Source organism: Camelina sativa, chromosome 10, assembly GCF_030686135.1.
Source record: "Camelina sativa cultivar CO46 ecotype springtype chromosome 10, ASM3068613v1".
Lineage (NCBI taxonomy): Eukaryota > Viridiplantae > Streptophyta > Magnoliopsida > Brassicales > Brassicaceae > Camelina > Camelina sativa.
In genome coordinates this window covers 12976435-12996019 of record NC_141889.1, presented here as the reverse complement: position 1 = coordinate 12996019, position 19585 = coordinate 12976435, and the positions used below count along the sequence as shown (strand labels likewise).

Here is a 19585-nt window from a genome sequence, read left to right as displayed (position 1 = left end):
ATGTTTTGGAGAAACTTATCGACATCCGTTGGCCAATTCTCATACAGTCGTCGCTGATTCTTTTGAATTCTGATTGACTAGAATTTAGAAGTTAACTCTCTCTTTTTTTTGGTTATTTGTTCTCGTTGTACTCGAAGTTTGTATCCTAATTCCTACAAAGCGTTGTTTGGACTATCCTATATTCTCAAGCATAAAGACGAAATCTAAAAAGACTAGAAATATTCAGTTTTCTATTTCAAGTGTTCCAAATTATATCATAATGTACTTTCTAATTTTCACAGAATATGAAAAAAAAACTTAAGAATATGTCTTTTAACATTCTTAGAACAAGAGTAAATGTATTATAATTTTCATTGAACGTAACAAAGTATAAAATATTTATTCTCTATACATATTCTAAATTTTCGAAAGTATATTTTAAATTTCGTAAAAAGATGGCTCTTCCTCCAATACATTGGAACCTCGGATAAGATTTGTACTATTAACCTGTAAAAACTGCATTTCATGAGACCCAAACTCCAAACATGGCGTAAAGTATTATTAAACCTTTGATCAACCAGTGAACCAAGTAAATTTCCACATGTTGCACAACAAAACAAAAACCCATATCGCCGCTACACTACTTTCCCACCGAGAAAACAACAAATAAAACTGTTAAAAAGGCAGCTTTACAGACTGTAGACAATGGGATACCATATTTTCCATGCTCAAACAAACCTTTCAGAAATGGAAAGAACAACATAACCACCATAATACATCCACAAGCCTCCGCAAAACCGGACCCATCTCCTCCATGACTACAACTCGACTGTAGTAGACGAACCAAAAATTCAGCTAGAGCGGCAAGATTCACCAACATAATAAATGTGCCGGGAATGAAATGACACGAGCTATCAAATTCAAATTTGCCTAAGTCTAACTTTTGACCATCATCTTCTCCTTGTGATGTTTTAGACTCATCTACTGATTTTGAATCAGGCATAGTCTTTTTAGCGATTACGAACCCTACTTTCGAGATTCCAAGAAGCTTGAGTATGATATCTTGAATGCTAAATAACCAACTGCTAGTGGCTATTATTCTCCAAAGTGATTGGGAGACATACCACGATTGTACCGAAAACCCAAGTTTCATGAATTGCCATAGACTGTTGAGACAATGCATCCCAACAAGTGTCACTATTATGCCTAGAAAAGGTCCCTAATTAAATCCCACACAAAAAAAAAGATGTAAGAAAATATTAAAACTTTTTCTTCAAATTAATTTTATCAAAATATAAACGAAACTATATTCAAAGAGAGAAAGACACCTTGGGAAATAAGGTAGAGTTGTGGAGTAGGCGATAAGCAGGCAAGAGACAATAAATGAGCTCAGGGGTTGACCTTATACATATGAGGATCCAATAATAAGCTAACCGTTGTCGGAATTTTATTTTCCGGCGAAAACCGATCAACGGGCTTTGTTTGCTAAAAAGGACTTCAGTCGCTCCTGTAGCCCATCGTCGCTGTTGGACTATCGTCTCTAGTCCTACCGATGGCGTAGATCCAAGAAACGCAGGTGGATCCGGAGAAATGAATGAGCTAGTCCATCCTTTCATATGGATTTCAATACTTGTCTTTATATCATCTCCCACTGAACCGTATAACCAACCAAGCTGCATGATTTATATAGAAAAACACATTACTATGGGAAAAGGTTTATATATTCAAGAAAACGACACGTTACCATTTCGTGATATGTTTGATTGTAGAATTAACTGATAAAAATGAGAAGGTAATATTACGTTGCCCCAACTGGTTTGGTACTCGTAGTGACAATGCCCTACTTCTTGAGCCACTTCAATGAAGTTTGTAAGGCTACTTTGGGGATTTGATTTTCTTTGTAATGCATCCGTCACCGATTTCAGGAACTCTTTAGAGGTTCCATATTTCCTCACTAAACTTTCCTCAGCCAAAAACTCCCCTTAATAAAATAACAATAACAACTCTTTAATGAACTTTTTTTTTTGATAAATTCTATAAGTTGATCCGGCCAGTCCCGGTAAAAACGCACTTAATGTATGCATAGTGAAATAACTGAATATTAGTTGAACGGTAGAATAACAAAATTATGATGAACTGAATGTTAAATGATGTATAGGAATGTTACTAGAATAATGAAAAATGAAAGTGTGAAGAATAAAGTATTTACTATCTCTTGAAACTACGTCTAAGATGAAATAGTTCGAAGAAGATACTATAAAATGAGAGATCCAAACCCTCCACATTACGAACTACACCACAAACTTATTACCAATTGTTCTCATTAGACGGGGTTTAATGACACTGTGGTGTTGTCGGTGAAAGATCTGGTTCCCTCCTCTTTTTACATATACTTGAGTGATATTAAAATTGTATACGGGTTTATTACGACTCAAAAAAGTTTTGGTTGCGTATTTTGCAGTTGAGAGTAGACTTCCAAAAAAAGGAAAAAAGAAGTTTGAGGGTTCTTTAAGAAGAAAATCATTTAAAACTAAAACTAACACTGTCACACACCAGATTGGAAAAACAAATATATTATAAGTAATACATTATATGATGTTTTAAGATATTAGAATGTTGTCGAGGAATATATGAAAATCTCTTACGATTTCTAATACTTAGTTGTAGCAACTGAAGAAAGACTTCCGTTGTCTTCTAAATCATCAGTTGACAATCCGTACATAACTCTTCTAATCGTTGGTGTAAGAATCATAGAACTCTTGAGGGAATTGAACAAAAGCACAATGGTTTGAATTCTTTGCGTTTTGTAAAAACACACACATTGCTTGTCGCACCACATCTGCTTCATTGGCATACATGTCACAGTCTACGTTCAACATGTATGGTGCATTTGTCATCAACCCTGACACTCTTAACTGTTCAAATATTAGGCTCATAACATTTTGATAATTATAACAAAAAGCAATAGAATTGTAGTTGTTAATACTCTATTTCAATTGAAATTAAAGACATAAATATGGAATTTAATTTATATTTGATTGCTATACTCTTGTTGAGAGATAAGTATATAGTAGTTCTCTTATACCATTTTACCTTCCTTGAGGACGTATAAATCTCTATTTATCGAAGCTCGTCATTTCTTTTGTAATCCATCATGTTTAACGAATTAAACTCCTACTATTTCGAGGTACGTAATTGCTCGATTAGAAATATAGGCGAACCTAAGTCATAATAATCAAACGTACATATGCTTGATGAATACTAATCTATATCTCAACTAATTAGCATTGTAACCATGACACGCTGGTCACAACTGATGTAGTAACTTTGAAACTAGAAAAAGAGAGAGAAAAAAATAAGATGTCTGAGATAAATAACTAACCAGAAAGTTCATGGCTCCAGTTTTGTAATGATGAAGGCAATTTGGTCTTTTCTCTCTTGAAATGTATACAAGATGAGGGACTTCTTTCTCGTCTCCCATACCACCTGCACATGACACATTAAACAGGATTTCAATCATCGTTATTGTAATGACCCTCGCTAAGGGCAAAAATCTCAAAATAAAAGTTCGAGGATATGGCCAGGAAAAGACTTAAAAAGGAAGAGGAGGAAAAACAAAGGAGAAAGGCCGAAGGGAAGTTCGAGGAAAAATGTACGGACCGGAGGATGACCGAGCCAAGGCCAGAGTGGCCGGATGTACGGTCAAAACATTAAGATTGATCGGAAGATGTCAGTTTACGCGGAAAACTGCGTATACGGGAGCGATGGTCCGAGACGTACCAGAACGGACAATACGGACCAAGTTGTACCCGAGGGACCAGTATGGTCTAAGAGATGAACCGGAAGGGACAGGAAGGACCCGAGAGAGAAGACCGGGAGATGGCCGATGGTACCATGTACCATGTACCATGTACAATGTACCATGTACCATGTACCAGGTACCGTGTACCGTGTATTATACGAGACGTACGTACGAACGGACTGACGCACCAGACGATTGCCGAGAGGACCGTTAGTGTCCAAGGAACCGTGAGAATTGTCCGAGTATGACCGATAGAACCTATAACGTCCTAGCGATGACCGAAGGGTAAACGGACGTGAGCACCGGAGGAAGGACGAGAGAAAGGAGATGGAACTATGGGTTGTGTCGTGAGAAATTGCCCAATCAAAATGCATGCACACATGCAGAGAGAATTTTGGTGTTTATGATGGAATGTCGCGAGCTGATAGGGCGGTGAGACACACGCGCCACATGCAGCTAAGGAGGAAGACACTTGTCAAAATCCACTAAGGAGAAGAGAGGAGGAGTCTCGCCTATAAATATGGAGTTGGCGATTTCATTTGGGAAGTTTTTCTCGTTTTTCTCATTTTTCTCCCAAGCTTTTCAACTCCCACTTTGTTAAAAACTCTAAAGATCTTTTCTCTCAAAACCGAGAGAGAAAGAGAGAGAAAGGAGAGATCGCCGTGAGAGGGTGTTGGTGTTGAGAGATTGTTGGTGTTAAGGGAGAAACCAAGAATAAATCCTTGAAGAGAAGGTGGTTGTTGTGTCGGAATCACGCCGAGTCTAAGGGTCGCGAACCAAGAAGAGACAAAGGGCGGTGAGCGGTCGGAGCAAAAGGGAAAGTGGTCTGATCAAGTGGTGCAGTGAAGTCCGGATATCATCATCGGCGTAAAGGTGAGTTCTGTGGTAAGGCATGTAGAGTAGATGCATGTAGAGATGGTTTAAATTTGTTGCATGCATGTCATGGTAGGATTCATGTTAGAATCACCATGCGAAAGTGAGTTTGGTGCATGCATGTCATGGTAGGATTCATTCTAGAATCACCATGTGAAAATGAGGAATTGCATGTTAAATAAGTTGGACTCACCTAAGAATTGGTTAAGAATAAATCCGGATGCATGTTAAGCAACTTGGAGGATTTAAAATTTGGTGAGAAGGCTTGCATGCATGTTGAGACTTAGCGATTTGTTTTATTAGCATTGTCTTGCTTAATAAATCGGTTGCATGCATAAGAGGAGGTGAAGTTAGTTGCAATTTTTATTGCTTAATTTTTGGTTGAGGTTAGCTTGATGCTAAGTAAACTTAATGATTTTAAGTGTTAAACCGAATTAGTTGCATGCGTGTTTGATTGAGATTTACGTGGTTAAATCATATTGTTTGCATGCGGATAGACAAGTGATTTGTCTAAGCGATTTGAGTTGGTTACATGCATATGGTTTAATCTTAAGATCCTTGAATTTTCATTCTTGTTCTTGTTGATTAATGCATGTTCTACCGCGTGAATGTTCTTGCTTGTTGGCTTGACTTTCTTGTGTGAAGCGGTAGTAAGTGTTTTTAGCCAAGTCTCTTGAATTCGTTTCTTGAGTCTTAGCTAGAGGATGTGTAGTCGATAGTTCTGGTTCCGAAGATGTGTGTGTATCTCGTAAGAAGTTCTCGAAGATCACTTACGCGAGATACCGTCACGGCTAACTAGCTATTAGCGTGACCGTTACATGACGATGTAACTTTGGTGGATCTCATGCTGGTTACCTGGGTGGTTTCAACATGGGAGCTCATGCTGGTTACCGGGGAGGTTTCAGCATGGGTAGTGAGGAGGAACGGAACAGAATATCGAAGGGCCCTAGGTGAAGGAGTCTAGGATGAGTCAAGAGTCCCTTGTACTATTCTAGTCGTCCTTACATGTTGTGTTGGAGTTAAGAGTCTAAAGTGTCCAAGAGGTCCTTGTTCCTTTAGTCGTCTTTTCTATGGTTTGCGAGTCTAGATCGTCTCAGTTGAGTCGTGTGGATCTAATCTCACTCGCTTGTTGTGTGTTTTGTTGTGCTTCCGCTATAGCTTATGTTGTGTAGCTTTGATGACTTGCCTTGCTTGTTTGTTTACTTGCCGGGGTAGTCGAGATGGGAAGTAGAATCCTGTTTAGGATCAAGGGGTACCCAGGCTCACTGAGTAATCTTACATTACTCATGATATTATTTTTGGTCTTGCAGGGAAGCCTAAGTGAGTCTAGAGCTGGAGCAAACATTAGGGTATCGGATAGGGTTTTTCATGTGTTTATTGTAAAACCCTATATTTTCATGAAAGAAAACCCGACTATCTTTGTATATTACTTTAATGATTTATTTTCAATGTAATAAACTATTGAAGTAATATACAATCGTTGTTTTGTGAAAGCATGGCAAGTTGCGAACAATACTCGGTCTTGTCCGGACTGACACAACGCACCAGGCCGCAAGGGTTGCAAAGCCTAAGTAGTCTCGATTGCGGGTGGAGTTGTACTAGGAAAGACTGGTCGGGAAGTCTGCAGCTTCCGTCCCTCGACCGGATCGACCCAGTGCAATTCCCATCGTGGCGTCCCGTGGCTGTCCGATGGCCTGCATGGTCATAGGACGGTTCGAGGGCGTTACAACGGGTGGTATCAGAGCGGTGTTTTCGAACCCGCGAGCACTTGTGCATTTCAAAGTTTTATTGAGTAAATGAGTCGCAAGAACACAAAATTTCTATCCGGTTGTTTGCTTGTCTAGTTTGAGTGAACCTTAGTCCATACTAAGTATCTCACCTTGTTTCTTGTGGGCTTTAGATGTCTTCATGTGATTCAGGCCGCGGGGATGGTTCGGGAGACGAGGGGCCGAGACATGAGGGTTGTGAGCACCACAATGGGTATCTATCGACGGAGTCAGAGAGTGATCATGAACCAATAAATCCGAACACATGGAGTGTGGATCGGAGTTTGCTTGGGGATGAGGATAATGTATTTGTTGAGACTGATCCGTCCGAGTGTCCGGATGAATCGGAGGAAGTGGTGGTAGATCAGGATGATCATACAATTGTGTTGGAGATTGGAGAACCAAGTCGTCTTCAAGTTAGAATGGACGCACAAGGAAAGTTTCAAACAATTCCTGTCGGAGAGCATGGAAAGGCAGAGGTGGAGCTCGCCGAGCAGTTACAAAACTTGTTGTTGGATCTGGTGGAGGATCAAAGTGATAATACGAATCTGGAGGATCATATGAGGGAATACTCGGATACAGTCGGGAGGATTCTAGATTTCTTGACGGACGTGTATACGCCCGAAGGTGATGTTGCTGCTGGTAGGAGTGGGGTAACACCCGAGACCGGGAGTACCAGTGCGGAGCGACCAGTGGAAGAGAGGCCGGAGACGATTGCAAGGATCCTTCTGATGTTGGATGAGTTGCACTCGCCGGAGAGAGTAGATGAAGAGAATGGTGCATTGATTGTACCGGAACCTGAAAAAGAGGAGAGGCCAGACCATGGAGACCCTAGGTCCGAGGAACCAAGGGCAAGAGGGGATAGAGTTGTGGAGGTGATCGATGTCATATCGAGTGATGATGAGGGGATTCCGACTTTTATAGTGGAACCAAGACGTGACCAAAACTCAATACCAAGAGACCGAGACCGAGATGGAGAGATCCGCATGGATCATGGAGAGGATGCGAGATCAAGAGCTAGTTCAAGTCGAGACGAGAGAAACCAGGGTGAATCAAGTCGAGTGATGTCAGACCAAGTAGTGTCCAACCAAATTGTACCAAGACCCAGTAGTCCTATCCGAGTTGTACCATTGTGAATGATACGTGCGGACCAGGAGTGGGAACCGAGAGATCTAGTGTTGGGGATCGATAGACCAGAAGAGTTAAAGAGATTGAACCGAGAAAGAGTAAGGTTTGAGGAAGGAGAAAGTAGTTCCAAGAAGCCGTGGATGTCTTACCAAGAGTTTCAGGCAAGAGAGAACCCGGAGGCGCGGTCAGTGACTTACCAACCGAGAGGCCGACTGAGAGTAAGAGCCACTCCCCGGAAAAGAGTGGTTTATCCAAACCAAGTGCATATAAGGAACCAGCCGTACTGTGAGTTGTGCGAAGGAGTGGGACGTTGGACCCGAAATTGCTGGAGGACATCGCTAAGGCGTATGTTGGCACCGGAGAATGCCAAATGTGATTGGTGTGGGATGCGGGGACACTTTTCTTACCGTTGTCCGAACCCAGGCCATATGAGGCATTGGAGGCCGTGTGATTCTTGTGGAGAACCGGGACACTTGAACAATCACTGTTGGAGGGCTAGACCAGACCGTCCTATATTCCCAGAGCCTACACGATGTATTGAGTGTGGAGGAAGTGGACACTTTTCCAACCGTTGTCCATACCGGGTTGTGCGAGAGAATTTGAACCCATCCAGTCAATTTGTGGGAACGGGAGAGCACCCGTTAGAGCAAGCTGACCAAGTGGAAGGGAGTTCGACGAACCGAGCTGGAACCTCATTGTCTGCCGCCTCTACCGCAACCGAGTCTCCCGCTGAGCCGTCGCCTGATGAACCGCCTAGGTTGTGTGTGTGCACCTGCAAAGTGTGTACCAGGCTTAGGAACCAGTGAAGTGGTTAAGAGTAAGAAAGGGAAGTTCTTTTGGTTGTTGTGTAAGGGTTGGATAGTTTTCCTTTGTTGTAATCCTTTAGGGCTAACCTTTGTTGTGTTGCCTAGGATCTGAACCCTTATTAAGTTATCGGCTAAGTGGTGTAGAACTCGTGTTTTTTCTTCAGTGATTGTGAAAAGTTCTGTGGAGTTCTTTAGCCGTGTTGTGTGGTTGTTTGTGTGTTGCTTGCTAATCGTTGCTTGTTTAATTACTTGCTTGATTTGCTTGAGTTTTATAGGTTGCATTGTTGATTATTTTCACATAATTAACTTGCATTGTTATCGCGCGATCGATGAGGATTCACGTAAGACACCATGGAGCTTGATCAGACAAAAGAGAAGAAGATCAAGAAAACTAGAGAGGTTTTGATCAAGAAAGAGGAGTCGGTTTGAAATGAAAGAAATGAGAGAACGGAGGAGTTAAGGCAAATCCTAAGAAATAGGAGGAGCAAGGGAGCATTGCAAACCAATTGAAATTGGTAAAGTAAGTCGAGAGAATTGAACTAAGTGCGAGCAAGGGAGTGCAAAAGTAATGCATGATCCAAGATCTAAATGCATAAGAGAGTGCAAGAAGATAATGGATCGCGAGAACGCATTTCTATGCTAAGTAAAGGCGAAGAAATAGCGTGTCTATATAAGGGCAAAGGAAAGCATTGTTATGCTAAATGGCAAGTGGTGAGTAAGAGTTGTCAAACCAAACCATGTGAGAAAAGGAGTTAGGAAGGAATTAAGTGACTCGGAAGGTCAATCAAGGGAGGATCAGACGTGAGTGGCGTTTGAAACCAGTAAGGTTTTTATTGATCCAAGTATGGCGGGAAGTCATCAGACTCGGAAGTGGAGTTCAAAGTAGTTAAGGAGAAAAGCTAAGTGGAGCTAAAGAAATTAAAAAGGGCCGAAAATCTCTAAGGCGTAGAGTTAAAAGAGCCAAAAGAAGTAAACAGACAAAAGCTGAAGAAAGAGAAGCTTTGAGTTGGAGAATCCAAAGGAGCGGACCAATGTTAAAAAAAAAAAAAAAAAGGAGAGAGCTTAAGTGTTTGAAGAGTTGGAACATTATGGGGAACCAAGTGGTTGTTGGAGATGAAGAAGTCTTCCAAAAGCATCAGCGAATGGTGTAGATAGAGCAAATTTTGAATGGAGTACATCTATGGCAACGAGGAAAGCCAAGAAAAGATGACAAGGAGTAACAACATCCCAAGAGAAGAAGGAGATGGTTGGAGAATTCGGGGACGAATTCTTATGAGGGGGGGAGAATGTAATGACCCTCGCTAAGGGCAAAAATCTCAAAATAAAAGTTCGAGGATATGGCCAGGAAAAGACTTAAAAAGGAAGAGGAGGAAAAACAAAGGAGAAAGGCCGAAGGGAAGTTCTAGGAAAAATGTACGGACCGGAGGATGACCGAGCCAAGGCCGGAGTGGCCGGATGTACGGTCAAAACTTTAAGATTGATCGGAAGATGTCAGTTTACGCGGAAAACTGCGTATACGGGAGCGATGGTCTGAGACATACCAGAACGGACAGTACGGACCAAGTTGTACCCGAGGGACCAGTACGGTCTAAGAGATGTACCGGAAGGGACAGGAAGGACCCGAGAGAGAAGACCGGGAGATGGCCGATGGTGACATGTACCATGTACCATGTACCATTTACCAGGTACCGTGTACCGTGTATTGTACGAGACGTACGTACGAACGGACTGACGCACCAGACGATTGCCGAGAAGATCGTTAGTGTCCAAGGAACCGTGAGAATTGTCCGAGTATGACCGATAGAACCTATAACGTCCTAGCGATGACCGAAGGGTAAACGGACGTGAGCACCGGACGAAGGACGAGAGAAAGGAGATGGAACTATGGGTTGTGTCGTGAGAAATTGGCCAATCAAATTGCATGCACACATGCAGAGAGAATTTTGGTGTTTATGATGGAATGTCGCGAGCTGATTGGGTGGTGAGACACACGCGCCACATGCAGCTAAGGAGGAAGACACTTGTCAAAATCCACTAAGGAGAAGAGAGGAGTAGTCTCGCCTATAAATATGGAGTTGGCGATTTCATTTGGGAAGTTTTTCTCATTTTTCTCCCAAGCTTTTCAACTCCCACTTTGTTAAAAACTCTAAAGATCTTTTCTCTCAAAACCAAGAGAGAAAGAGAGAGAAAGGAGAGATCGCCGTGAGAGGGTGTTGGTGTTGAGAGATTGTTGGTGTTAAGGGAGAAACCAAGAAGAAATCCTTGAAGAGAAGGTGGTTGTTGTGTCGGAATCACGCCGAGTCTAAGGGTCGCGAACCAAGAAGAGACAAAGGGCGGTGAGCGGTCAGAACAAAAGGGAAAGTGGTCTGATCAAGTGGTGCAGTGAAGTCCGGATATCATCATCGGCGTAAAGGTGAGTTCTATGGTAAGGCATGTAGAGTAGATGCATGTAGAGATGGTTTAAATTGGTTACATGCATGTCATGGTAGGATTGATGTTAGAATCACCATGCGAAAGTGAGTTTGGTGCATGCATGTCATGGTAGGATTCATGCTAGAATCACCATGTGAAAATGAGGAATTGCATGTTAAATAAGTTGGACTCACCTAAGAATTGGTTAAGAATAAATCCGGATGCATGTTAAGCAACTTGGAGGATTTAAAATTTGGTGAGAAGGATTGCATGCATGTTGAGACTTAGCGATTTGTTTTATTAGCATTGTCTTGCTTAATAAATCGGTTGCATGCATGAGAGGAGGTGAAGTTAGTTGCAATTTTTATTGCTTAATTTTCGGTTGAGGTTAGCTTGATGCTAAGTAAACTTAATGATTTTAAGTGTTAAATCGAATTAGTTGCATGCATGTTTGATTGAGATTTACGTGGTTAAATCATATTGTTTGCATGCGGATAGACAAGTGATTTGTCTAAGCGATTTGAGTTGGTTACATGCATATGGTTTAATCTTAAGATCCTTGAATTTTCATTCTTGTTCTTGTTGATTAATGCATGTTCTACCGCGTGAATGTTCTTGCTTGTTGGCTTGACTTTCTTGCGTGAAGCGGTAGTAAGTGTTTTTAGCCAAGTCTCTTGAATTCGTTTCTTGAGTCTTAGCTAGAGGATGTGTAGTCGATAGTTCTGGTTCCAAAGATGTGTGTGTATCTCGTAAGAAGTTCTCGAAGATCACTTACGCGAGATACCATCACGGCTAACTAGCTATTAACGTGACCGTTACATGACGATGTAACTTTGGTGGATCTCATGCTGGTTACCTGGGTGGTTTCAACATGGGAGCTCATGCTGGTTACCGGGGAGGTTTCAGCATGGGTAGTGAGGAGGAACGGAACAGAATATCGAAGGGCCCTAGGTGAAGGAGTCTAGGATGAGTCAAGAGTCCCTTGTACTATTCTAGTCGTCCTTACATGTTGTGTTGGAGTTAAGAGTCTAAAGTGTCCAAGAGGTCCTTGTTCCTTTAGTTGTATTTTCTGTGGTTTGCGAGTCTAGATCGTCTCAGTTGAGTCGTGTGGATCTAACCTCACTCGCTTGTTGTGTGTTTTGTTGTGCTTCCGCTATAGCTTCTGTTGTGTAGCTTTGATGACTTGCATTGCTTGTTTGTTTACTTGCTGGGGTAGTCGGGATGGGAAGTAGAATCTTGTTTAGGATCAAGGGGTACCGAGGCTCACTGAGTAATCTTAGATTACTCATGATATTATTTTTGGTCTTGCAGGGAAGCCTAAGTGAGTCTAGAGCTGGAGCAAACATTAGGGTACCGGATAGGGTTTTTCATGTGTTTATTGTAAAACCCTATATTTTCATGAAAGAATACCCGACTATCTTTGTATATTACTTTAATGATTTATTTTCAATGTAATAAACTATTGAAGTAATATACAATCGTTGTTTTGTGAAAGCATGGCAAGTTGCGAACGATACTCGGTCTTGTCCGGACTGACACAACGCACCAGGCCGCAAGGGTTGCAAAGCCTAAGTAGTCTCGGTTGCGGGTGGAGTTGTACTAGGAAAGACTGGTCGGGAAGTCTGCAGCTTCCATCCCTCGACCGGATCAACCCAGTGCAATTCCCATTGTGGCGTCCCGTGGCTGTCCGATGGCCTGTGTGGTCATAGGACAGTTCGGGGGTGTTACAGTTATAATCAAACCTTATGATCTGTCCAGAACGATAGAGTAGACATTATATTTAAAAAAAATTAAAAAAGTTTTGGCATATAGTTTCCTTGAATATAATAATACCTTAACTATAGTTGAATGATCATTTGGTATTGTGTTTGAGAAAGCCTCAAAATCATCATCTGAATCCAAACAATGGGGATCTTCTGTGGCATTTTCAATTTTTCTGCATAGCTTCTCGTACTCCCTCTTTATATTAATACAAAAATAAACAGAATAAATAAAATTTTCCAATATATAATATGGAAAACAACATATACATAATACTTAAATGTTAAAATAGTTACTTCAGTTTTTGTCTTTTTATATAATATAAAGAAACAAATAGATGAGAAAATAATGAGAGAAGCGTAGTTAATCAGAGAATGGTGATCACTTAAATTTTGTGAACATAGTCATCGGTTCAGATGTGTTTCATCCTTTTACTTGTTCAGTTAAAATGTGTTTGTATCTCAACTCAAACTTGGCAAGGAGTGTTTTTGGTTGCACTGGCAGAACAAGCCAGTTTGAGTTTGTTTTACAAAATCAGGACCTTTTATTTTAAACAACCCCAAATGCCAACTTAATAGTCAAACTCACCTTCGTCATTTCCCAGTCTTTAATGTATACTGAATCATCTGTTACGACCAAAGGGTTTAAAAAATATCTAAAAGGAGCTCTAACTCTAACGTTGTATTTCTTGCAGAAGGGAACCCAAATCTTGGCGAACTTTGAAGCTTCCCTAAGTGAGAAGAAAGTGTGAGGTGAACATCCATCGTCTGATACATAACACGCTAGTTTATTCGCTGGATAATTCAGAGCTAACAGCGAAAGCAAAGTGTTCACAACAATAATTGGCGGCTCCCTAACGGGATCTGCCGTGGGAACGAACATATCTACTGAAGGAAGGTCATGAACCCTGAAATTAAAAAAAAGAAGAAGAGGATGATAACATAGAAATGAATGATGTTACTTAATTGTTTAAGACAATACTGTAGAATTTTAAACATGTAAATCCTTGATTTTATTTGGATGAAATTATATGGATCATTGTTTGAATAAAATGAAATTATAGGGGTTTTAAATGTATAGCTTCATTATTTGTAAATAAAATGGTACCTTTCATCAAGTCTATTTGGATAGGGTTTATCTTCAGCAGGACTCCATTTTATGCAGGTAATAATCAGCCATATGAATGAGAAAATAGATTCACAGAGAAAAGCCACAAGCCAAACGTTATCATTTTGGCTCATATGTAAGATTCGGTATAAAAGAAGAGAAAAGAGAAGGCCGAGAATCGTGAGATCCACAGTTCTCAAAACATAGCTTTCGTGTGAGATCTTTTCGCTTAGAGGAAGGAGAGAAGAGTTTGAATCCGCCATTGGAGGAGCTTGCTTGTGAGCTTTCTTGCTGTTTACGGATATGAATATGTGTTTACATGATGTGTACTATGTTATGAACCAACTATTTGCTTGAGAATTAAGTAGGATAGAAAGCTTAGCTCCCTCTTAACCCTAATTCTCTCTTAGAGATTAAGGTTAATTCTTGGGGCTTCCTTTCTCATTAATCAATAAAGACCATTATATATGTCTTGATACAACTTAATCAAAACCCTAATGCATAAATGGAAAATACTTAAACCAAATTCATAAAGTAAACCACCAAAACTAATTAATTAAATTGTCCTAACCATACGCTAATCTACCTAACCATGATCACGTATCATTACTCCACCCTTCCATTCGGAGCTTGTCCTCAAGCTCCAACTGCGGTTACACGACTCTAGCAGCTTCTTCATCGCAGAAGCCGGTGGTTTCGAAGTCACCGTATCCATCACCACGTATGGAGACTCCTCCTCCTCCTCAGACGTCTCCTTAGTCTCGTCCATGATTTCTTCTTTGTTCCCCACTTCGACCAGCAAGCCAACTCCCATAGAATAAGCTGCTGGTGATGATGTACGTACTTTATGGTTTTGAGGCTTCATTGGCTCCGACGCAGCTTCAAACACCACCGGGTCTGCTGGTTTCTCCGGCTCAGACAGAGATTTTGCAGCTTCTAGCTCTGCCGAGACTGAAGCTTCAGCCCTTAACGTTTCCATCACGGTTGTTGTAGTCACGGCCGGTAGTTTCGAAGTCACCGTCTCTACGACTTCTCTCCTCACGTCGTTTGGTTCCACCGAAACCACAACCAACACTGGATCCGGTGTTGATGTCACCGTCTCCGTCACCACCGCTTGTTCTTTTGTCTTCTTCTCTTGTTCGGCCTTCGCTTGCATGTTCTTCACCATCTCAATCATCTCATCAATTCGTCTCGTTAACGAATCAAAGTGGAACGCCATGGTATCTTTTAGGGACTTCACAGGATTAGTTTCTCCCATTGAATCGGTCGGCTCTCATACCAAATTGTTATGAACCAACTATTTGCTTGAGAATTAAGTAGGATAGAAAGCTTATCTCCTTCTTAACCCTAATTCTCTCTTAGAGATTAAGGTTAATTCTTGGGGCTTCCTTTCTCATTAATCAATAAAGACCATTATATAGGTCGTGATACAACTTAATCAAAACCCTAATGCATAAATGGAAAATACTTAAATCAAATTCATAAAGTAAACCACCAAAACTAATTAATTAAATTGTCCTAACCATACGCTAATCTACCTAACCATGATCACGTATCATACTAGTGCGCTGAGAAAGCATATATATACACACTAATATAGAATTTGATTTGTCCACAATTTAAAGTTGAAAATAAATATTTGTAGATATACCTAACTAAATTAGAGTAGATATGAATTACCAACAATGAAGTAAGTCATATTGATCTAGCTTAGTCTTAATGGAGAAAAGTGGTTTTTGGCCAGCCCACTCTATCTCTCTCAATTAGTTTGGTAAATCTAAGATTAGGTGTTTAGATTCATTAGATTAATGAGGTGGATATACTAGTTAGGTTTTGTAATAAAAATTATATGGCTACTTTTTATTTTATTTTTTACAACATGCATTATACGACAACATTAATACAAACCACTTATACAAGTTATGGTAAGGTTAGTTACGATTTGTAATTTAATTCAAATTCAGTTTTGTTAAAATTATTAATTTGCTGGAATTAGTAAGATTAGAATGTATAGATTCAATATTACTAGCTAATTCGAAGATTAATAATGTTACAGTATTTATTTTTTATTTCCAAACCACAGTCATCGATCGAGTGATAGTTTACCATTCATAACGATTAGCCCTTTAGGATTTAGTCTCAGCCCATGTCGAGCCCAATTGATGAAGGTCGTTTTTTTTTTTTTGAATATAATGTTAAATTAATTTAAGAAAAATTAACGTTCACTTTACAATTGGTCTGAAGTGTTCTGAAACTTTAGAATGCGAAAACAGAGCAAGAAAATTCTAACTTTGCCAGAATTGGCGATGATTAGTATCCCCTGGAAGTTAGCCAGAAATGTAGAGCAGGTTCATAACGCAAATTCCCTGCCCATTGGATGATTAAGAGCTTGTTTCGAATTGGTCTGAAGTGTTCTGAAACTTTAGAATACGAAAATAGAGCAAGAAAATTCTAATTTTGCCAGAATTGGCGATGATTAGTATCCCCTGGAAGTTAGCCAGAAATGTAGAGCAGGTTCATAACGCAAATCCCCTACCCGTTGGATGGTTAGGAGCTTGTTTTGAATCTGTCTGTCAAGCAAAGAGATGAGCTGAGCTGCTTGGATAGCCGCTGTACCATGCTTTCTGTCATTCCGTTCTCTCCATAACTTACATTCTCTTTGGCGTTGTTTCTAGTCTATATGTTTAGAAGATGAGTTCGCTAAGCTGCAAATGGCCATATTTGCTATTATTTGTCTAGATACAACATACAGGGTCACTTGTATCCTTTAATTTTTTTGTTAAAGAAAGGGTCCCTTGTATCACCTAATAACACTATATATGATTTAATAATATATATGTGTGTGTGTGAAATATCTCATCTATCCAAAGAACTTGCGTAGATCAAATCTTGAATATATTATACGTAATACCCATTACATTTACAACACACCTTCAAATATTGGAAATATAACCTACGGATCACCAATTCACCATTCACCACAAACGAATTAAAAGGGTTGTAGCTGACCTGATAAGTCGCGGTGAACATATATGTATATTATGCATCACGATCCTAATCACTAATGGACACAGAACATACCAATATACCATTGGAGCAAAAAGTTCACAGTGAACTACAAAATAATTAATCTTACAAAAATAATATGTTTGATTGAAAATTCGATAATTTTGTCATATATGTGAAAAGTACATGTATTTATTAATAAGAAAATTGGTATGTAAAGAAAATTTAAAAGTAAAATGAGGACTCATTATCTTTATTTTAATCTCTTTTCTTAACCATAATATAAGTCCTTGCACTTGCTGAATTGATAGACATCAGTTTCAGTAGACTTTTGAATTCTCCTTGTTGATATATATAATCTTTTTAATTAGGTCGTTAAGTGCATTTTTAAGCTCTTAGTATTTTGTTCATATATATAATTCCTCAGCCTTGCTAGAATTTTTGAAATATGTTAGAGAAAGAAAGAAAACGTACGTACAATATAGTCAAACGTGGGAGCACTAATCAAATATGAGAGCGAGCGGTCCTACGCTAACCGCTTCATAATCAGAGGTATGTGGCCCAAACGAATCAGAGGTATGTGGCCCAAACGACGGCTTTGAAAATCTGTAAGCTCTCTAATATATCATAGTTTTTACAGTTTTTAACTATGATATTAGGAATCTTTTATAGTATTTTGATTTATTTTGTAGAATGTTTTAAGTCTTTAACATGTTTTCTAGAATTTTGGCATAGAAAAAGCAAAATGGAATAATTATAAAGGATTTTGGAGCAATTCAGCTAAGAAAGAAAATTTGGAGCCGAGGAAGGATGAAAGTGTCGATCGACACTGCCTTAGCATCGATCGACACCATGTTCAGCCGAGAGAGAAGCAAGTTTTGGAAATTTTACAAATCTGCCTTAAAGTTTTCCATATTTGCATCATTAGTCCCTGACGTGTTTCTGAACATATAAATAGTATTTTTAGGTTTTAGAAGACCCTTAAGTTTTATTCTAGCAAGTTTTATTTTCTGCAACCCTGTAGGATTTTGAGAGCTTTTGGGAGAGAGATCTGAACTGCTTTGAGAGAAGAATTCATAAACTCCCTCTTTACTCTTTTAATCTCAATTGCTTATTATTCATAATTATGTTTTGTTCTTCATTGAATATGTCTGAGTAGTTTTCTTGTTAGGTTCAGAGTTTTTCACAGAGATTTTATGATTTATTAGATCTGTTTATTTGGGATTCATTATCTTTCTAGATCTTCCTCATAGGTTGTTCTTCATATTAATCATTGATTGGCCATCTAGAATTAATAACCTAGGAAAATAAATTGATATGAGAATATAATTGATTTTCCTGACAAAAACCTTTTGATGAGCAAAATTACTTCTTGCAAAGAGATTTGATTTAGTAATTTTGTGAACAATCTAAACTTGTTTTTAAAGCTGATTTTTAACCTAGAATTTTACAAAGAGATTTGGATTTTCTGGTTTTAAATTTAGATAATATTTGCAGTGAGAACTGATTTATTTTACAAAATTGTTTAGAGTTCTAGATCTGATTTTAATTTATTGAATCCTAATTAATTTATTGATTTAATATTTCATAATTTCCTGAGAAATTTCGTAGACCTAGCTTTTTGATCATTTGAATTTACACAACTTTCATTTGATATTTTGCATTGTTTATTTTAATTCAAATTATTCTCTTTAGTGTAATCATAAAACTCTATAATTTATTGTGTAGACTTGAGTCATTGTGGAATTCGACCCCTAAGTATTACCATGACCTTTTAATTTGAGAGAGTAGCTCTAGGGTTTGATTTGAGCATATCAAATTTTGGCGCCGTTGTTGGGGACTCTTTGATCTACCATTAGATTTGTGTTTTTAATTTCGTCTAAATTTTTCTTTTTATTTTCTATTTACACGTTTTTGTTTTTCTTCTCTTTGGTGTTTCAGGTGCATGCCTCCTAGACCTCATACAAGGAGCAATAAGACTGATCCTACTATGAATCTTTCAAACCAAGAGTTGGGAAAACTTGAGCGTGAGAACAGAAAAACAAACAAATCCTTGAAGATGGTTAACAAAATCATTCTGGTTCGTGATGAGGATGGTGCTTTGAGGGATCAAGAGGGCCACTTGCGCAACGAGCAGGGCCAAAAGCTTGATGCAGAAGGCAATGTGATTGATGAAGCTGTTGTTGTCAACGAGCACGCTGCTGTTGGCGACGAGCAGACTGATGGTGTCGATCGACGCCTACTTGGTATCGATCGACACCCACCTCAGCATACGGACGTGGAGCTGCCAACCACGTCCAGAACCCAGTTCGAAGACAAGAACAGAACCGGAACTTGATCAGGACCATTGCAGACTTCAACAGAGCTGACCTGGTTTATCAGAACCGATCTGCAATTGTTCTTTCTCCATTCGAAAGGAATGACTTTGAGCTAAAGCCTGCTTACTTTCAGCTTGTTGGGCAGAGACCTTTCTCAAACCTGCCCAATGAGAAGCCTTTGGACCATATTGAGCACTTTGAAGACCTGGTAACTAGTATCAAGGCTAATAGAGTGACTGAGGACTACATCTACTGCAAGCTCTTCCCATATTCACTTGCAGGAGAAGCATCTCAATGGCTGAAATAGTTGCCAGCTTGATCTTTGACATCTTGGCAACAAATTAAGGTGGCTTTCCTTAATTATTTTTATGATGATGCTATGTCTAATGAGTTGAGAGTGAAGCTGTCCTCTTTCAAGCAAAGACCAGATGAAGCTTTCAAAGCAGCTTGGGTGAGGTTCAAAGCTTATCAGAGGGACTATCTACACCATGGTTTCTCAAGGGTTCAATTGCTAAGTATATTTTTTCAGAGGGTGTGACTGAGAGTATCAGTTGGCTTTAGATGCTGCAAGTCATGGGAATTTCAAAACAAGATTTCCAGAAGATGCTGAAGCTTTGTTTGAAAACT

General features: G+C 39.5%; 1 pseudogene across 1 annotated transcript; it reads right to left on the bottom strand.

Annotated features, from left to right (window-relative positions):
- Window positions 1-525: 525 nt before the first annotated feature.
- On the bottom strand, window positions 526-13919 carry LOC104720360 (cellulose synthase-like protein B6; annotated as a pseudogene). Its single transcript, XR_015569096.1, has 9 exons — window positions 13635-13919; window positions 13116-13434; window positions 12590-12725; window positions 8442-8450; window positions 3362-3465; window positions 2641-2894; window positions 1782-1960; window positions 1308-1652; window positions 526-1198 (listed from the first exon to the last, which is right to left on the bottom strand). The product of XR_015569096.1 is annotated as a cellulose synthase-like protein B6 (transcript).
- Between the last annotated feature and the right edge of the window lie 5666 nt (window positions 13920-19585).